At 32.2% G+C, this 20147-nt stretch overlaps 1 protein-coding gene across 4 annotated transcripts in view; it reads right to left on the reverse strand.

Moving 5' to 3' along the window:
• Positions 1-20147, reverse strand: part of LOC107450794 (ATP-binding cassette sub-family G member 8) — a 66122-nt gene that overhangs the window by 33797 nt on the left and 12178 nt on the right. For 2 of the 4 annotated variants that reach the window (XM_071183294.1, XM_043054485.2), the window contains exon 2: positions 10923-11011. The exons of the other annotated variants lie outside the window; for them this stretch is intronic. The gene's annotated coding sequence lies outside the window, so the exon portion shown is untranslated. The remainder of the gene's footprint in view (positions 1-10922; positions 11012-20147) is intronic. 4 annotated transcript variants of the gene reach the window in all.

A 20147-nucleotide genomic window follows, 5' to 3' on the forward strand; every position in this document is an offset into this window, starting at 1 on the left:
GCGCCACTGAAAAACAAACGCACCACCTTCCTTAAATTCGCTTGGTTTCAACAAGCAGGTTTGATGGCATTAGCAAGTGGCATAGGAAGCTGCAACAACAGCATTTTTAGGTAAGTAACAATCCATTAAGTTACATTTTGGGCAATTTAATGGCATATAATATTTTTATTTCGGTCTTATTGATTTTGTTTTAGGACACAAATGTGAATAAATTCACTATAAAAATATCCTGCCGTGAGTAAAAGGCGCTAAGAAAACAAACTTTTGTTCTTTTAAATAGAAATAAAAATCACTGAATTTAACTAATTTTAATATCTTTTTAAATTTTTTTATTTCATTAATGAGTTAAATTTCTTCTATGTCGCATAATTCTAATTAAAAATCGTGTACTGTCATTTTTTAAAGCTTAAGACTGAGGAGTATGATAAATTTTAACCCTTTGAAGCAGATGGAACACCTTTGCCTCATTTATATATTTTCTTAAGACTCCCTAATTCCAAGCAAAAATGTATTTTAGTATTATTAATTATGAAACCAATCTAATAGGGACAAGAAAACTGTTAGATTATCGGAACAATATTTGTACTAAAATATAAAAATTCCAACAAAGAAAAAAAAAAGTTTTTTTTTTCATTTTATTCAAAAACTTATCAATTAATTATAAAGAATATTCGATGACAAATAACTGTTTCTTTTAAATGTAAATAACTGCAAATAAGAGCAAATTTAAAAAATTATTTGGAAGTTAGTCATGTTTGGAAGATTTTACCTTTAACACACACACACACACAAAAAAGAAACACCGGTGTTTCCTGCTGTATTTTATAACCATAAATTATAAAAATGCCAAATATAATTTTGTCCTAAATTAATAATGAAAAACGCACATAAAATTATGTATAATAAAAAATTCTGCTTTAACTGGTTAAGAGCATTCATGGAGAATTCTATTTTTTTAAATTTTTTTAAACAAAATAGTTTTCCAACATTTTCGTTTTTCAATCAATCGTTTGCCAATCGACAAGAGCTTCGTCTTTTATTTATTGATATTTTTTATTTATTTTTTTTCATTGTAAAACTCTTTTCATAGGAACTGATAAGAAGGAAGTTTTTTTCTTATCACAGTCAAAATAAAGTTAAAATTTTCTCTAAAGACAAGCATTCAAGATGCCTCTCGGATAAGGGAGGAAACAATAGTTTGACTGAAATAGATGATAAACTTATTATGAAACGAAAATTTATTAATGGCACGCCACAGATGTCGGACACGCTTCACCGACTCAAGGATTAGAAAATGAGTCTACTTGCTCAACTTCGGTTCTTTTTGATGCCGATTTAAAGAATACGCCGACGATTTCATTATGTCTAAACTTTCAGCTACATCGATTTAAAAAAAATATAAGCAAATCAGTCACACCAGCTTGCTTTAAAGAAGAAATAAAATTTAAAAATAAAACGTTGAAGTTGTAGGGACTATTACTCTATGGAGCGGGTGTTATCGAAAATGACAATCTTCATCTATGGAAAGGTATCCAAACGAGTTAACAAGTCTTATTATTTTTTTTTGTCGTATGCCTGTTTAGGCAGTGGGGGTGCGATTGTTCCTGTTTTTCAGTGGCGCCATCTATGGCCAGGAGTTCGACTTCTGCTACGCCATTCACACAACCACAACTCGTTTATAAGGCGTGTCACATTCACACACAAAGGAGAAGGACATAGAACACACAGAGAGAGAAACATCCATGCCTTGCCCGGGATTCGAACCCAGGATCTTTCTGATGCAAGGGCAGTTCCCTGCCCCCTACACAGGCCGGTCAGCATTGAATAGCTTAAAGCAATCAAGTAATGAGCTATAATGTTTTCAAAGAGAAAAAAAAAGACAAAAATCCAAGCTGTTCAAAATATTTCGGGATAAATTTTTTTGGTTTCTTGGAATTTTCTCTAGATAACAGCACTGCACAAATTTTCTGAACAATGTCAAAACTTGGCTAATAACGTTCAAAACATTATAATTAACTTATTATAATATTTGATTATAGCTGTAAATAATAAATTATTCCACAGGTAGATTTGAAATATACTTTTCAAACTTCAATTAGGTACGGTTAGTTTAATTCAAGAAGCAAGGAGCATCATTACGCAGAGGGAGTCCAGGAAGCATGCGACTCCGCGGGCAAGACAGACTATTTGAAAAGAATTCCTGTGGTTTTCCATTTTGAGTAAACGAACGCTGANGAAACATCCATGCCTTGCCCGGGATTTGAACCCAGGACCTTTCTGATGAAGAGGCAGTTCCCTGCTCCCTACACAGGCCGGTCGGCAACAAGTCTTGTATACTAGCTAATTGAAATTTAATAATTGACACGCTGCAGTACTTCTCCAGCAGAATTTTATCTGTGATAGAATTCGATGAACGAATACCACTAGTTGATTCATTGCTGTTTTGTGAGAAGCCGCCAGAGCTGTATTAAGATCACGGACGTGGTCGCTCCTGTGTCGTCGTCATTAGTAGTAGAGTGTATACAGGCCGACGTTGTGTGTTTTCGAGACAGTAGGAACAGTGTGATTAGGACAGTGTTGCAGTCACAAATAGTCAACTGTTCAATGTGGACAATTTATAGCAGCAGGCGTGTTCAAAGCAAATTGGGCGTGTCAGTTGAGGTGGGCGTGTTTAAATCACATCGGTGTCACCAATGCGATGCTAGTGTTATTGACAATGTTAACCTACTAGCCTTGGTGGATCAAGGGATTGAGCGTTCGCCTTCCAATGAGGTGAACCGGGTTCGAATCCCAGCAATGGCTGGTTGATACGAATTCCCCACCCGGATCGCACAGACCACAGTGCTTACGTAACAATATCCTCAGTGGTAGATGGATCATGGGTTAGAGTCCTTTTGCCGTGAGGCTAATAATGGGAGGTTTCCGTGGTTTTCCTCTCCATGTAACGCAAATGCGGGTTAGTTCCATCAAAAAATCCTCCATAAAGATAAGTTTCACCCAATACTTGATAAAGAAGTCCCCTTGCCTTCTGGATTGGGTTCAAAATTACAAGGCTACGGAGTTTAACATTTGTAGCCGTAAACTGAAAATTTGGGTCGTCTGTTCAATGACTTATAAAATGTCACCATTCATCTATGAAAAGATACCCAAACATAGAATCGAGTTAACATGTCTTATATACTAGTGAATTGGAATTGAATAATCGATACGCTACAACTTTCTATTAAGTACCAGATCTCTATTTTCACTTTAATTTTTTTAGAAAAGGAACATATCATAACGAATCATAAGAGCACATAATGGTATAACACCAGGTTTACATAGATTGTCATAAAATATGTCGATTAAGTATAATACACAATGATGTAATGAAAAATTTAAAGATTTGCTATTTGAATAAGATTATAAACATGTAAATCAAAAATTGAGATTAATTGAACATAGAATTGAAAAGGCAAGAACTGGAGAAGGCTATACTGTGATAAGATGAAGAAAAATCAAAATCTTATGATGTATAAAAAAATTGAAACTAAGAACAAAAATTAATACGAAAAATAAATACATCGAAGAAGGGAATAAAGATTAATAGATAATTCCTCAAAACAGCAGTTCCCGTATTTAACTTTTTTCTAATAGTTGAAAAAAAAAAACTTGAATTTTAAGGTAAACAAAAGGTGCACTTTTATTTATTTTTTAGAGCGTAACTTCCAGCCCCTATATGTACACTTGAAAGGTGATTTTCGGCATGTGGCTGTGAAGCACACGCTTTGGCATGCTCAGAATTGCCACCAAAGATATAGCAAGCAATTCATAAGGCCAAGAATTATCCCCCCGAAAGCAAGAGCACAAAAAAATACAGATGTTCATCTTTCTTTGAAATGAAAATTAAATAAATAAAAAGGTAATTTTTAAAAAAACCCCAACTAAACCAATTGAATGGCTTTTCTTCTTTTGTGGTATGCCTGTTTTTAGGCTGTGGGGGTACGATTGTTCTTGTTTTTCAGTGGCGCCATCTATGGCCAGGAATTCGACTACTGCTAAGCCATTCACACAACCGCAACCCGTTTATAGGGCGGGTCACATTCACACACAAAGGAGAAAGGGCATAGAACACACAAAGAGAGAAAGAAACATCCATGCCTTGCCCGGGATTCGAAGCCAGGATCTTTCTGATGCAAGGGCAGTTCCCTGCCCTCTACACAGGCCGATCAGCATTGAATAGCTTAAAGCAATCAAGTGATGAGCTATAATGTTTTAAAAAAAGCAAGAAAAAAAAGACATAAATCCAAGCTGTTCAAAATATTTCGAGATAAATTTTTTTGGTTTCTTGGAATTTTCTCTAGATAACAACACTGCACAAATTTTCTGAACAATGTCAAAACTTGGCTAATAACGTTCAAAACATTATAATTAACTTATTATAATATTTGATTATAGCTGTAAATAATAAATTATTCCACAGGTAGATTTGAAATATACTTTTCAAACTTCAATTAGGTACGGTTAGTTTAATTCAAGAAGCAAGGAGCATCATTACGCAGAGGGAGTCCAGGAAGCATGCGACTCCGCGGGCAAGACAGACTATTTGAAAAGAATTCCTGTGGTTTTCCATTTTGAGTAAACGAACGCTGAGGAATCCAACGACGTGTACACATTAAATTGAGAAGAACCAAAGACGGTGACCTTACTTTTAAGTAATGAAAAGTTTAATTTTGGCTTTAAATGTTTTTAGAACGTTAATGTGTTTTTTGGTGTTTTTTTGCCAATTCCACGCACTTTAAAACATCACATTTAGAATGAAGAAGTTAGAAAAAAGAAAAAAAAAGTTAGATCAAGACAGTAAAATTAAAAGTTCTCAGCACAAATAGATATATTTAATTTATGACACAATTCAATGAGTTGAATTAAATAAAATTATCTGAAATTGATTTTCTTAATACGTTAATTTCAGTAATTGAAGCTTATTGTCAATTTAAGTCGCATCGAAATTTATTTTAAAATCAAGCTTCAAGTTTACAAATTTTCAAATAATATTTTTTCCCAATTAGCAATATCAATTTAAGGCCGTTGTCGTATGAAATGATGCTTTTTAGCGAATAATATGCGAGTTTGTACAGTTACTCACGACTGTTAGGTCAAGTTTAGCCTATCTATAGCTAACGATCTCTATTATGAAAATAGAGCAAAACGGAAATATGGTGAAAAGCCAGTTTAGTGAAAATGAAGAATCTGTGGTCTAACTTTTTTACTATTTAAAAACTTACTCAAATGCTGCACTCATAAAAATTTGCAAAAACTGAGAATAAAACAGTGATAATATTCATCTAGGTGGGAAAAAGTCGCCACCCCGGCGATCTTCAAAAAAGTTTAATAACTTTTAAAATATTTAAGTAATTTGTCATTTTAAAACCCAGGTAATTCTTCACGGCCGGATGGTATATATTGCAAAATTGCTTTGCTCCAAGTGTAATCCACATAAACTATTTTTTATTATTATTATTCTTGACTAACCTCCCTTTTCAATAACAAACTTGAAGCTTTAAAAAGCAATGTTAAGAAAAAATCTTAAAAATACAATTAAAATATTTCAATTTTATGCTTTTTGAATTTTAAATTAAGTATTTACTATAAATATTAAATTATGTCTCATTTTTTTTCTTCATCTTGCCCTTTTATATAAGGGCGTTCATATGTTCGACACGATCAGTTTCATCTGATTCCTATATGTATATAAATAGATATATTTGTAATATTAATGCAAGAAACATGAGAAATTTAAAAAAATCAAAAGTATTGGTAATATTTTACACCTTACTTAGTTTAAAGTAAAAAATCAAATTGCGAGCTTCAAACATATAAGGAGTAAAAAACTAAATACAATATACGAATATGCAGGCGTAACATTTTAAAACTAGTTCTGTTTTCAATATTAGTCCGAATTGAAAAATAAAACGAAAACTACATTTACTGCATTTCTCGATGAAATTGAAATAATGAATGCAAATAAAGATAAATTGAATGAAAAGAAAAAAAATGGTTCTTCTACAGATTTCCTCCAATCACTTTAATCCTAAAAATAAATAATATTCTCACCCCTCCTAGCATTTTCATCAAGGTAATTTTTTTTAAAGTTGAAAATCAACCGTAGAAGAACAGACATTAAGGGGGGGGGGTATCACTGTTCTTATGACCTGCGGAATGTGACCTCGTACTTCCGAGAACGTGAAGTATTATTGCGTAATGACAAGTTAAATGCCCCGAAGGGAAGTTGTGAGGAACAGCAAACTTAACATTCGGATGAGAGAGACATTCCTCCTCTACTTTTCAACAAATGCACTCAGTCTGAATAGTAATTGCGCATGATTTAAACATAAACTTAAAGTTCTTGATTTGAGGTAAATTCATTATCACGTAAAGCTTAAATATATCCCTCAATTTAAACGATATTTGTCAGAGTTGCTTCATGTTTAATGGGAACCGTTATTAGACTGGTTCATTTGCCAGCCTACCAGGTCTGTTTTCTTGGAGTAAAAGATTGGGCCAGTAGAGATAGTGTCATCACCAAGCAATCAAAAGTAATTTCAATTTGATTTAAATTTTCGAATTTTTTTTTTTTTTTATCACATGAGCGTAGAAAATCATATTGACTGGAGATTTGCAGCTTTTTAGAAATTCCTCATATTTCCGTTTGTTGAATTCGCAAAAATTTTGAAAGCATTTAAAGCAAAGAACTGAGGGATAGCAAGATATGAGAATTAGCTTACAGCTTGCATAGAAAGATAAGATTCGGGAATTAAAATTGAAGTTAAAGTGCTTAATTGAGTAATGGATAAAAAAAAGAAATAGATAGAGATAATGAGTGATGAACAGCGCAGTCTCGTTTGGGAGCACCTAAGGCTCCTATACTATCAGAGCTGACCTATCAAGCAATATTGGAGCAAAACAGTTCGCAAGTTAACGTTACGTTAGTATTGTGCTTATGTTAGCTCTTTGGAGCAAAAATAGATGATAAGTCGGCCTGTCTAATTCAGGGGCTCTAGGAGCACCATATGCATCATTTGAAAAGTAAGGACAATGAATTAAGAGGACGCTACACCGCTGGAGAATCTTTCATATCAAAATCTCTTTCATCTACTTAGGTAATTTAAAATTACGAGAAAAGTGAGTTCAGATATACCAAAAGTAAACCATTACGTTTCTAATACTGAAAAAAACTTTCAAAATATCAAAATGAAAACTTATGGCTTGATTACACAGGTATCCCGCAACATCATCAATCATTCTGCAAATCGTCCTGCAACAAGTTATTGGCAAGTTATTTTTTTCTTTCAGTTCTTAAAACTTTATGATTTACTCCTATAGGGTTACCTGAAATAACTTTTCTTTTAATTTTGAATTTTAAATTACCGATGGGGGTGAAACAGAATTTGCTATGAAAAATTTCTTTCACATTTGAAGAACTGAGTGAACGAAGATTCTAAATCAAATTTTAGTGAATTCCAACTCTATTAGCTTGTAATTTTGAGCCCAACCCAGAACCCAAAGGAACTCTTGGATCAAGTATTGGGACAAACTAGCCCTTTTGCCTCCATATTACCTGAACTCAAATTTCCGGTTAACAAAGTAGATTTCTATTTCCTGACTTAAATTGTTCGCATCAAAGCTTTTCTACGATTTATTCCAAATTGTTCAATAATTTTTGATGCTTTGGAAAATTGAACGGAATGACTTAAAAGTTTCACAGCATACAATGTACTTTTGAAATATATAAATGCAAAATACTTTGAAATAAAATATTTTGCAGTTTATATAAATATGAGAAACTATTTATCGCGTTTATATTTCCTGAATAATATTACTAAATTTCCTATCTGTAACGTTTAAATTTTAAATGAAGTACTTATTAAAAAAAACTTAAGCCAAAAGGTTTAAAAATTCAATTTTGCTGGTTATATTTTCAGTTGATCATAATCTTGATTATTCAGTAGAAACCTTAAACGAAGAGATTTTCAACAGTTGAAGTTGTTTTGAATATCTGTTTATACAGAGTTATTGCCAACTATTTGAAAAAGAAATTCTATAAGAAAAAGAAAAAAAAAAACAGACTTACTATTTGCTCCGCTAGAATAAGCTAAAATTCTTTCTCCTCAAGTTTAAAAAATGTTTACAATGCTCGTCAACAGATGGTGCTTATAACAGTGAAAACTATAAAATAACCAATTGAGTACTTGCATTTCGCGAAGATCACTGACACCCAGACATGTGACCTATGACCTCAGCGCCAGCTGATCGTTCATAATCAAGATGGCGTGCTGAAGTCGAGCTAAGTCTCTCAACATAAGTTAGAATGTATAATTAACCTGAAGTTAATTAAAGACAACGCCGTATCTCAGATCGAATTTGTTAAAATATAATTATTGCTCTTCTACGACTTCTACTTAACGTAGATTTATTACTTGGTTATGTATTTTATTGTAATATATTTTTGCTTTATGTACCTAGCAAATTCGATGCATAATTAGTGCCTGTCATTGTATTAAGAAATACTCAGTGAAAGAAATTAGAATGTGTCACTTAAAAGAATTGATATTTGACGGGCTTGGTTTACTCGATAAAGAATGGAAAGAACAGTTGATAACGTAAAAAATGCAACGTTTCAACAACCAATCAAAGTCGAGATACCCACACTACGTCACTTACAGGTATCCAATAGCAGCTGTAGTATTAATTTGTCAACTTGATGAGAATTTGAGAACATTTTCAGGTTACCAAAATAGTATGCAGCAAACGGAAAAATTTCGGTTTCGTTCCGTTTTTCTCTAACTGGTATTTAATAAACTGTCAATTAATTTTACATGAACCGTTACACATACCATTTGTTTTTCAAATACACTACAATGTTACGATTTTAAAAATTTACCAACAGAAAGTTTTATCCCATTCTTTTACCCATTAAAAAAAGCAAAAATATCAAAATAGAGATAACCTTTTTCTTATTTCTGAAAGAATTTTAACCCATTCTTTGTAAGTTCAAAAGGGTTATTCTCAGCGTTTGTAGGAAATACTAAACTTTATTGACTTTAGCATTGAAAGTCCATTGCCACTCCCAAAATGAAAAGACCGAATCAGTCATTCGTTAAATAGAAAGCTATTAGCTCAACAATATTGACCAATGTTCTTTGGTCCGACACTTCTTTAAGTTGCACATAATGGAAGGTGACCTTCAGATAGTTCCACATCAGTAAATCTTGAACACTTCTTTTGCTTTGAGATTCAATGAAACTTAAAACAAGCAACATGTTACAGACATCCGAAATTACTATTATAAAGTGATTTCAATCTCAACGTAAAAGAAACACGTAATCCCACCTTGTTTTACATTAATAATGTTATGTCTATAAGAGAGAATAAGAAAAAAAGATTCATGCACCGGACAGATACTTAAAAATAAGTTAATGCCATTTTTTGGATTTGTGGTCAATTTAGAATCTAGCAACGATTTAACGATTTGTGGCTTCAAAACTTCACATCACGCAATAACTTGAAGATTAAGAACAATTATTCAAATGATAGGGTGGGTAAAGCTTATGCCAATAGTTTTAAAATACAGAATTTGAAAGAAAAAGTTTAACGGCTCTAAATTCATTAAGTGGATCGGCGCTCCAATGGCGAAGATTACAAAGGAAATAGATATAGGTTTCCCCAGAATAATCTCCCTAGTATTCTCTCAAGGATATAGTTCTCCTCGCTATATACTGGTGCAAGATGTTAAAATAGAGAGGCATTAATTTCTTGTCATAGTAATTACTAATTATTTATCAGTTAAAAAAATTAAGTTTAAAATTTAACTGAAAATAGTCTGTTAAGGGGAGTTAGTTGGGCATTTATCAATAATGTTATAACGGACCTTTTTCGATGAACCATTTTCTGAGAAATTTCTTATGATATTACTCTGAAATCTTTTGGGGATATTTGAGATTATATCAGTTGCATGCTGTTATAATGTTTTAGTGTTAACAGGAATATTTTTTTGAGTCATGAAAGATTTTTGCTCAAAAATGATGAAACTTTTTAAAAATATTTAAGTTTACAGCTCATAATTTTAAAAAAAAATTCCACCAAAGATATGAATTAACAGTTATCGCGGTGTAAATATGTAAATGTACATATTCAGGGGAAAAAATATGAATTAACAGTAATGTTTATCTTGTTTAGATGCTGAGAAAAGCTACATAGAAAAAAGTCAGTTTTAGCACTATTGGTATATGTCCTACCAACCCCCCTTTAATGGTTAGCTTCAAAACAGATTTTTTTTTAAAGTTATGACCAGTATACCAGTATATTTAAAGAAAGATAGAGCCTAAAGTTTGCAAAATAATTCAACAGGCATCTTTGAAATTTTAAAAAAACTTCGAAAGTTCATAAATTCAATAGTTAGAAATATTTGAGCTAAATTTTTTATTTTCGCATATTAACCGTATGTATTTTATGCCTTACTGAAAAATTTTGTAAGGAGTGGCTGTTTAAATAATGAGCTTATTTTTTCAGCCACGTTATAAATTGATAGTTACAATATGAAATTCGTCAAAATTGAACAGATAGAAATCACTAAAAATTTAAAATTCTTCCTCAGCACAACAAGCTTCAACTTTAGGAAGCAAACCAAAATAACAAAAACATGTATAGGAAGAAAAATATAAGCCTATTTGATTCGGATAATTAATTTCGTAACCGAACATAAAAATATGTAATACAACCAGAGTAAGGAAATATTTTGAAAACATAAAACAATAAACAAATCGCATGTTATTTTTAACAACCTAAACCTTCAGGAAGCAGATGTAAAAAACTTCAATACCGAATAGATATTATTAAAATAGTTATGCAAGGTCTACAAATAGTATAAAAAGAACAAATCTTGCCTAGCACAAGGTCGACGCTTCTCTGTACCTTTTAGATGTTCCACGCTTACGAATCAAAAATATTTGGCCTTGTTTCAGTTTCGTAAAACCTTGAATCAAAAACAAATCGTGTAAAAATCCTTACTTCAAAAGTCAAAAAGTGTACGTTAGACGCTATCTTAAGTTCAGATTTGATTTATACTGCTCTACATACTCATTATAAAGTGCAGTTTATTTTGAATGATTTTAAGCTTAAAGTTATTCTTTAAAGAAAAAATAATTAAATTTCAAAGAAACCTAATTTAAGTAAAATATCATTTTCAAGAAAACTTGTTGTCTGAGTCAGTTTTGTAAAAAAAAAGTAGCACAATGTATGCCTTTTCTTCCTAACATCTAAATGACATGTTTGAAAAAACTACTTCAGATTTTATTTTATTCCTATGTCTTCCTTAAATATACAGCTTTAAACTTTTTGCACATTCTGTAAACTCCTTGTGTATGAAAATACCAAGCGACAATCTTTGAGCATTTAATGAGAGGAAGAAGTTTTCGTGGACATCTGGCAACAAACAGTCGACGTCAATATTAGTCTTTTTTTTTTTGGCAATCAATTGAAAAAAGAAAAGGCAAATGCTTTCACTCAAAAAGTGCTAAATGAGTATCAAGTTTTCACCATCTGGACACTTGCTGAGAAAAATGAAAGCAAGGAATAATTTAATTTCAAATAGCGAGTCGTGGTTGCTAAGGGATAGAGTGCTTGCCTTCCAATGAGGTGAACCGGGTTCGAATCCCAGCGATGCCTGGAATTCAAATTCCACACCCAGCTTGCACCGACCACAGTACTGACGCAAATTATCCCCAGTGGTAGACGGATCATGGGTTAGAGTTCCCTTGCAGTCAGGCTAATCGTGAGAAGTTTTCATGGTTTTCCTTTCCATGTAACGCAAATGCTGGTTAATTTCCTCAAAAAGTCCTCCACGAAGGCAAATTTCTCCCGATGCCCTTACCATCAGACTAAAAATGGCAGGTTTTTGTGGTTTTCCTCTCCATTTAACTCAAATGTGAGTTAGCTCCACCAAAAATTTCTAGATGAAAGCAAACTTCTTCCGTACTTGAGCCAGGAGTTCCCTTGTCTTCTGGATAGAGTTCAAAATTACAAGGGTACGAAGTTGAACACTGGTAGTCGTAAACTCAAAATTGTGTCGGCTGTTCAATGACGGTTTTAAAATAAAATTTCAAATAGCCGATTTGCAAACTTTAAAAGAAATTTACTTAAATTTATTCAAATGTTTCTTAGAAAATTCTTCATTCAACTCTTCAATAGTTCAAACTATCTTAGTTCTTTTTTTTTTTTTTTTTTAAAAAATACAGATTATAGATAAATATATAACTGCTGTAAATGATAAATATTATAATAGACATGAATGCCTTGACAGTCCTATAAAAGCATCGACAAAGAAACAATTATGCTATCAGATTATCTTTTCAAGAAAAGTATGTATTGATGTGTATGTCTCAAATGATGATTGTTTTCATGTTTTGAACATCTACTACGATTATTTTTAAGACATTTTTCGTCTCGGAAACATTTGTACATACATGTCATTTCGGCAACATTTTTGCATGAAATAAAAAATATTTTTATGTAAATTTCAGTTGATGCCCCTGAAGTACTATCTGACTACAAATGTGACTACCTACGGGCAAAATGGAAGTTGATAGTGCTCAATATCACTAAAAATAAAATTAACATGCAAAACGATAAAAAATTCTTTACTTTTAGTTCCCAGTGTGAAAATGTTAGAAACACGCTTAGTGTAACGCACGCTCAAGAGTAAAATATAATATAATTTTCGAATTATGAGTTTTTCAAAATAGTTTTTAAAGCATACAATGCTAACTTTTATAATTTATATTGAAACTAGTAATGTAAAAATATTTCAATGATGTTAAGCATTTCATTGCGTAAAAATTTATAAAAAAAAAATTTCGACATGAATAGAAAAATTGTCATGACTGAAGCAAGCACACTTATTTTTGGAAAAAAGTTCAATTATTTTCGGTAAACAAAACATTGAATGAAAATATAGTAGTAGCATTAATCGATAAATAAATTATGGCTGCAAACTTCCGAAATTTTTAATTTTTTACTAAAATACAGTTTCTAAAAATATTTGTTCAGGGTTAGCAATCATCAAAATTCAAAAATTTGAAATCTATTATTTCTTTATAGATATGAATGCGTAGAAAATATCTCAAAATATAAGGCATACTGAACACGAGATTCAAAGATTTGTTTACAATATTACACTATATTTACTCAGCTTTTCAGAATTGGAACAACACTGTCATGATAGTTTAATTCGGTCACCGTTTTTATCCCAACATTTATAATGTTGGGGAAAAGTTTTTTCCACACAGTTTTCCAAATCTTATTGCATAGATAATTCTCATAAACAGAACTTTTAATATACACTGTTCAAAATGAAGAGAATTTTCATATTTTGACAATGGCACCAGATCTAGGGGACATATTCGAATAAATTTAATATGAAAATAGTTTTATATTATAAAATCAAAGCAATATTTAGCAGTTATAATATACACCATTAACAACAACCGAAATCGAAACGTATGGAAAAAAGGGTTTACGAAATCGTACAAATGATCCACTTCTGGTTAACTTTAACCCCTTCCTTCTCGTTCCCGTGAAAATAACGGGGTGAAATTTCGCCAGCTATTTCTTGCTCCCGTGATATTGGCGGGCTGGAGTGTTCAGTAGTAACACGCCACTAAGAATAAAACTAATTCATCTCTTTTGCCCGGAAAAAAAATTATTTCTCATTTTACACACCTTATGTCTGTACCAGGATATTTTTAAGGTAATTGTATATAGTTTATTTTAAACTAGTTGCAGCACTAATCAAATACGTAATACAAATACAAAAGCCAAAAAAATAGGCACTTTTATGACCGTTTTCTTGAAAATTAACCAATCGTTAAGGGGTTAAATAGGGGACATCTATCTGGGATTCTGTGCAAAGTGAGTATAAGTATTCCAGTACAATAAACCCTCAAACTCAGCAACGCGCTTTAAGGTCCTGGACGGATGTCAGATCGGGGTTGCAAAATATGCTAGACAAGATTAAGGTCTGGAGACAAGCTGGCCATTCCTTGCGGAAAATATCGTCATTTGCCTGAAAAGTACTAACCAGATGAGCACTCGAGGAAAAGTTGTCCATCCAAATTAAATCAGGGATGTCTGCATCCCTGAAAAGACGAATATAGGTTTTCAACGGGTCCTTTCCACACATTACATCTTTCACAGTGCCTCTTTCGAAAGATGTGAAGGAATGTGCAGACATACATCATGTCTGTCTCGGCAATCAAATCATCGCGGATAGAATGTGCGATTTATCAGACATGGTTAGTTAGGTAGTGAGTCTTAGCTATCTCGGTGTAAAGATATGGCATGGGAACACCCTACTTGCATTCCAATATCCAACAAATTGACCATTACAGCAGCGAAGTTTTGATAGTTTTAGCAGGTGACATGTTAGATGCTCGTAAACCCTTCCATGGCTTTGAAGGAACCACTGGTGAGTCTTGGAACTTAATAAGTTACCATTTTAGTGGTACGCAGTTGGTTTTAATTTTATTTTAACGGGCGACAGCACGCGGACACTTAAAACATGTCTTGAAATCAATTTTCTAGAATGTGTATTTGTCACTTGGATTGATCAGATAGATCTCCATTAGGCTCCAAACTTATAGAGGCTCTAAATTTAGGTTTGGGACACTCTAAGAAGATCATTTGAAACACGCAACCACCCTGCATTTATTTAAGACCTGAAATCAGCGTTTCAAAACGAGTAGTGCCAATTGCTTCAGATAAACTCTTTTCAGTATGAAATCACCACGCGAGGTATGCATATTATGAAAAATTAAGAGAGAGACAAGGCTTTTATTGGCTTTTTTCGTTCGATTTGATAAACTTTGTTTATACCTGCTAAACTTTAATGGATGTTACGCAAGAGTTAATTAAAGTTTGGTATTGCCATACAAAATTTTATTCAAATGGATCTACTGGCTCTGGAGTTATCAAATAAATATTAAAATTTCCTTAGTTTTGAACATCCATATAGTTACGACATTACAGTTACCATATAGTTTGAACATCCATAATAACTGGCAATAAAACTAAAGCTTTAATGGCTTTCTTTATGTTGAGGGCAAATATTTAGCGTAAACAAACTCGGAATAAGCTAGCAAATGCATTAAGCCAGCAAATGTAATGCCAAAAAAAGGAAGTATGAATAAAAGTGCACTTTCTCCTTGAGGTTTTTCAAACATTTAATTATGACTTAATTTCTCGCTAAAAAGACATTGCTCAAAAACAACCTAAGCCTTCTAGAGTTATTGTGAAAACTTTTTTTGACCCCTTCCTTCTAGACTCCCGTCAAAAGGACGAGTTAACTTTCGCTTTTTACTTCTCGTGCCCGTGATATTTCCAGACTTGATCGTCAATCAGAATTGCGAGCACTTCTCCACTAACTACATTTTTAATTGCTCCGTGTACTATGAGTCGGATGACAACAGAAGTTTCAATAGTTTTCTGTCCACTATAAAATAATTTATTTTCAAAAGGAAAAATGTATCGAATGGTAAAAGGAAATTTTGACCACTTTTTAGATTGCTAAATTTCTTAAATTTAAACTGAAACTCTTTGCTTGTTGTGAATACAGGATTTAATTGCTTTTTGTAGCAATTGTTGAAAAAAAAATTGAAACAAAGTAGCATAAAATATCAGCATTTTTCAAGTAGACTAAAAATAGGAAAATATTTTTTTCAGACGTTAAATAAAAACTCAAGGCTCCTCAGTTTTATAATAAATTTCTGTCAGATCAAAAGCTCGTCTTAAGTCTTTAGAAAGTGTAGTCCTTAAAGTTTTTCGTTTTAGGGATTATTTTCTTTTTTAAGGCTTAAAGAACGCAGTTTTAGTTTTTGCTTTTTTTAAGTGTATGTATAGATAGCACAAAAGCACTGAATAATATATTTAGCACTAAATTATATATTTTGCAAAAATTGTTACTCGCTCATTAAAAAGACATTAGAAGTATTTTTAACATAAAATTGTCTCAATTTCCTAGAAAACATATAGAAATTTTCTTCGAACTTACTTTATTTTTCATCCACTAACAACCATAATGTATAACAGGATTTCAAACAAAAATAAAACCATTTCCGCATAATTGCTTTATTACTTTTAGAAGAAGGAAACTCAGAAAACTTTTTCTCACATTTCACCCAAAAAGTGCCGGAATGAGTTTTGGTAAGTAGATGCTCTCTCAGGTTTGACCTTGATTATTGTCACGGTTGAGTAACATTTAAGATTCCATTCAGAACTGTGGTCGTCTTAAATCCAATAAAAAAGTTCGACGGAATCTGGTGTTTGATAAAGAAGCTATGTCCATGCAAATGAAGCATTATTTGCGAAGATGTGATGGGAGAATGCAATGACTTCCTTTGTTGGCCATTCTTGCGAAAGAGAAAGTAACTTCAGGCTATAAATTGGCGAGACACTTTAGTGGTTAAATTGACCAGTTCGGACTTCCATCCCCTATTCTAATTTACCTGCTGTTTCAAAAGTTTCCAACTAGCACGGTTGAAGAGGAAAATGTTCTTAATGATAGTACCATTTATGGAAGGGTTCCAAAATTAAATTGCGACTTTCTTTCAAAATTTATTTTTGTTGAATTGTTGTTTAAAATTGTTTAACAGCATCCTGTTTGTCTGTGATATAATATTTATTCACATATATGTGAAACTATAAAGAAGAATGGATCAAAAATTCGGTACCAAACCCATTTTGATCCATTCCCCTCATTTCATTATAGCTAGAAGTTAATTCCCTCCCTTCAAAAGTACAAAACACAGCTGTACAATGTTCGCTCAATTTTGATGATTTCTTGACATGTTTTAAAATTTGAACAACACAAATGTAGAAAATTTTGAGTCACCAATGATTTCATGTTTTTTTCTTTTTATATTAATCTTTTAAGTATGGGAAGTACTTGGAATATTTAAAAAAAAGTGAGAAGTATTAGTAAAGCAAACCAGTGTGTTATTAAGTCACTTTTTATTGGATAGGTTTCATGTTAGTGTTGAATCGATTTATGGGTTTATATCGAATAGCACTTACTAATGGGTTTATATCTAATATGGGTTTATATCTAATGGGCTTATATCTAATAGCACCTATCTAATAGCACTTACTAGGGCCAAATACTCTCAATTTTCAATTTATTCTTTGAAGTCATTTTCTTTTGTAACATAATTTACTTGCAAAGTTGAAACGAAAGTTTGAAACAATGCTAGGATAGCTCTTTCTGACACTTAGGATCAGACTTGTATAGTTAAAATCACAATTCTGATTTCTTTACAAATATGCTCTTTGCTTGGGGATTATTTACCAGTCCAAGAAATTCATCTAGCAAGATATCAATAACTTTTTCAACAAACAAAATTGATTTAGAACTAAATTTAGATTTTCTTCAGAGAGTTCAAATAAGCATATCCTAAATTCCTTTTCTGAAGATACAAGAGGGTCTGCAGTTCATATCAAGTGCAATCAGACAAACCCCATTTCCCCCTTGGAAATATGACATCTCCTTTAGGAGGATTCTCTCCTGGTTGGGAACTACTGGTATAAGGTTTGGAAGTAAACTGTTAGAATATACACAAAGTGTATACAACTCATGCTTAAAATCCACTAAGCTACTTTGATTTTAATTAAAAAGAAGATAATAATAGCTATAAAGTGTAATATTTACAACATAGGGTAAAATTTAATTAAAAAGAAACTACCATCTACACTTTAAGTTATAGAACTTTGACATAGGCAAGCAAGAATAAGGAAATTTAGTGGTAGGGGACTGCTTTAATAAAAGCAATTGCGAGTTGCATAATATGTATCATAAATATTGTCTGTCTCCCAGAGTCTATGTTCAGTTGTATATCTCTTACTCAATTATTAATTTAACGCATTTTGACGTAAAATTGTTTTTAGTAGAAACCAAGATATGGTTTACCGAACTTTATAGTAAAATTAACCTCTTGATTAATATCGAGAAATACATACTAAATTTCATATATTTTGGGAAAATTCTTAAAATCTAAAGAGCTATATATTCAGAAGTATTACCGCTACAAGCTTCGTATTAGCCTTAAATTGTAGATAATTTAATGTAGATAATTGTAGATAATTTTAAATTGTAGATAATTTAATTTTTTAGAAAAACAGAAATTTACTGATTTTTTGTAACTTTTGTACTTAGAGATATTTGGGAAAAAAACGGGAAAACGTTTAAAAAATTTAGTCGTTTTTACAGGATTCGCTCTGCACGTAGCGGTTGGAGGTATTGGGAATTTAATTATAACAATTTGACTATCCATCTACTTTATTCACTTTTTCAAATATGATGGTTAAGTAACCGAGCTCCTTTAAAATTGAAGTTAATTTTTTTTAATAGACTGGTTAAAAATTTCACGAGTAGTGCGTTAGACTAAGGGCTCAAAAGCTGTATTGGGCTGCGCTGCGTGTAACTCAATCTAAAATGAAACTTGCGTACTGGAAAATAACAAAAATTAAACAATAGAAGAGGCTAATTAAATGCAAATCATAAGATGAAAAAAGGGAGGCTCTCTTTAAGAGAACACAAAAATTAAAAGAAAACTTCGTTTTTCATTTTAAAAATAATTCAGATGTGAGCCAATCAACCAGTAGATAGCAGCAAACCATACTGACTTCCAAAAAACAATCCACTTAAAAATGAAATTTTAGCAAATATAATTTAAGATTGAAATCCCAAATGGGAAAATACAACTTTAAAAAAATTAATCCTCTACTTTTTTTTAAAAGGAAGCCAAGAAAGATATACAACATAAAGGTCAGAGCCCTCAGCGATGAGAGAAAAAAACAGAGAAAGTCTCTGCTATCCTCCGTTGACCATCCTTAAAAGAAATGTCCACTGCATAGACTCTTCAGACAATGACCGCTTGTAATAATTTCCTGGATTCTCAGAGATTGAAATTACAGATAATTTTTGAAACTCCCCATCTAATTCCACATAACTGAACAGTTACCAATAAAAACGCAATCTAAGGTGGTTATATTTGTGCCAGCATCCAAGCGTCTCTCTAAGGAAACTGACGCGAGATATTATGGGAGTAGTTTTAGAGCTGTAGTTTTCACTGGTTTTAGAGAAAACTGGAGATTTTCATACTTCTGAAATTACAGTGGCACTAACTTTACACTCCTTGGAAGTGTAATTTTTTTTAATTGGTACAAATAATTTACCAATAATGTAAAATAGCTACTTCTGCAACAAAAATGGAATTAATTTAAAAGGTAAATGGGGCAGTAAAACGTGATATATTTGGGACATCATGTCCTCGCTAATTATTTTGATTTTTTAGCCACAATGGGGTCTATTCTAATCAGTTAGGTTTTTCTTAAATACAAAAATGTTTAACGCAATATTAACAATTTTAATTTGCCTTATTAGAATTTAGGACATAAATATTTTTGCAGTAATGAAATTTTTTAAAAAAGCATCCTTACACTACGGGCAAAATTAAAAGGGTCCAACCCAGCAAATAATGTTAAAAATTTAATATTATACACTTAAAATCTCAACGAAAATAGCCAAAGATATGCACTTCATATTTTGACTACAGATATACAATGTTCTATTTTGTAACCGACGTTAAACAGCAGACCAAATTCTGAATTTAAGACTACCAATGCTCAACTTCGCGGCCTTGTAATTTTGAATCCAATTCAGGAAACAAGGGAACTCCTGGAACAATTATTGGGTAAAATGTGCTTTTGTCGAAGATTTTTTGAAAAAACCTAGCATTTATTTAGCATGGAGATGAAAACCACGAAAATCACCCACTGTTAGCCTGATGACAATGGGAATTCGAACGAGGGTCACCTCATTGGGAAGCGAGTGATCTAACTCCTGAGCCACTACAGTTCCACAATGTTCTATTATAAATAATTCACTGATTAATTAGATATTTCGCTTTATAAATAACTGGAGCCAAACTAATAATGCAGACTTCGTGCTTGAGGATTTGAAAACGAGAAACTTTCCTTTAACTTATGACAACTGGTATTTTTCATGGAAGTTGGCAATGAAGCATATCCTTAGCGTCAGCTTAAACTACTTGACATCTCAC

Source organism: Parasteatoda tepidariorum, chromosome 7 (genome assembly GCF_043381705.1).
Source record: "Parasteatoda tepidariorum isolate YZ-2023 chromosome 7, CAS_Ptep_4.0, whole genome shotgun sequence".
In the NCBI taxonomy this organism is placed as follows: domain Eukaryota; kingdom Metazoa; phylum Arthropoda; class Arachnida; order Araneae; family Theridiidae; genus Parasteatoda; species Parasteatoda tepidariorum.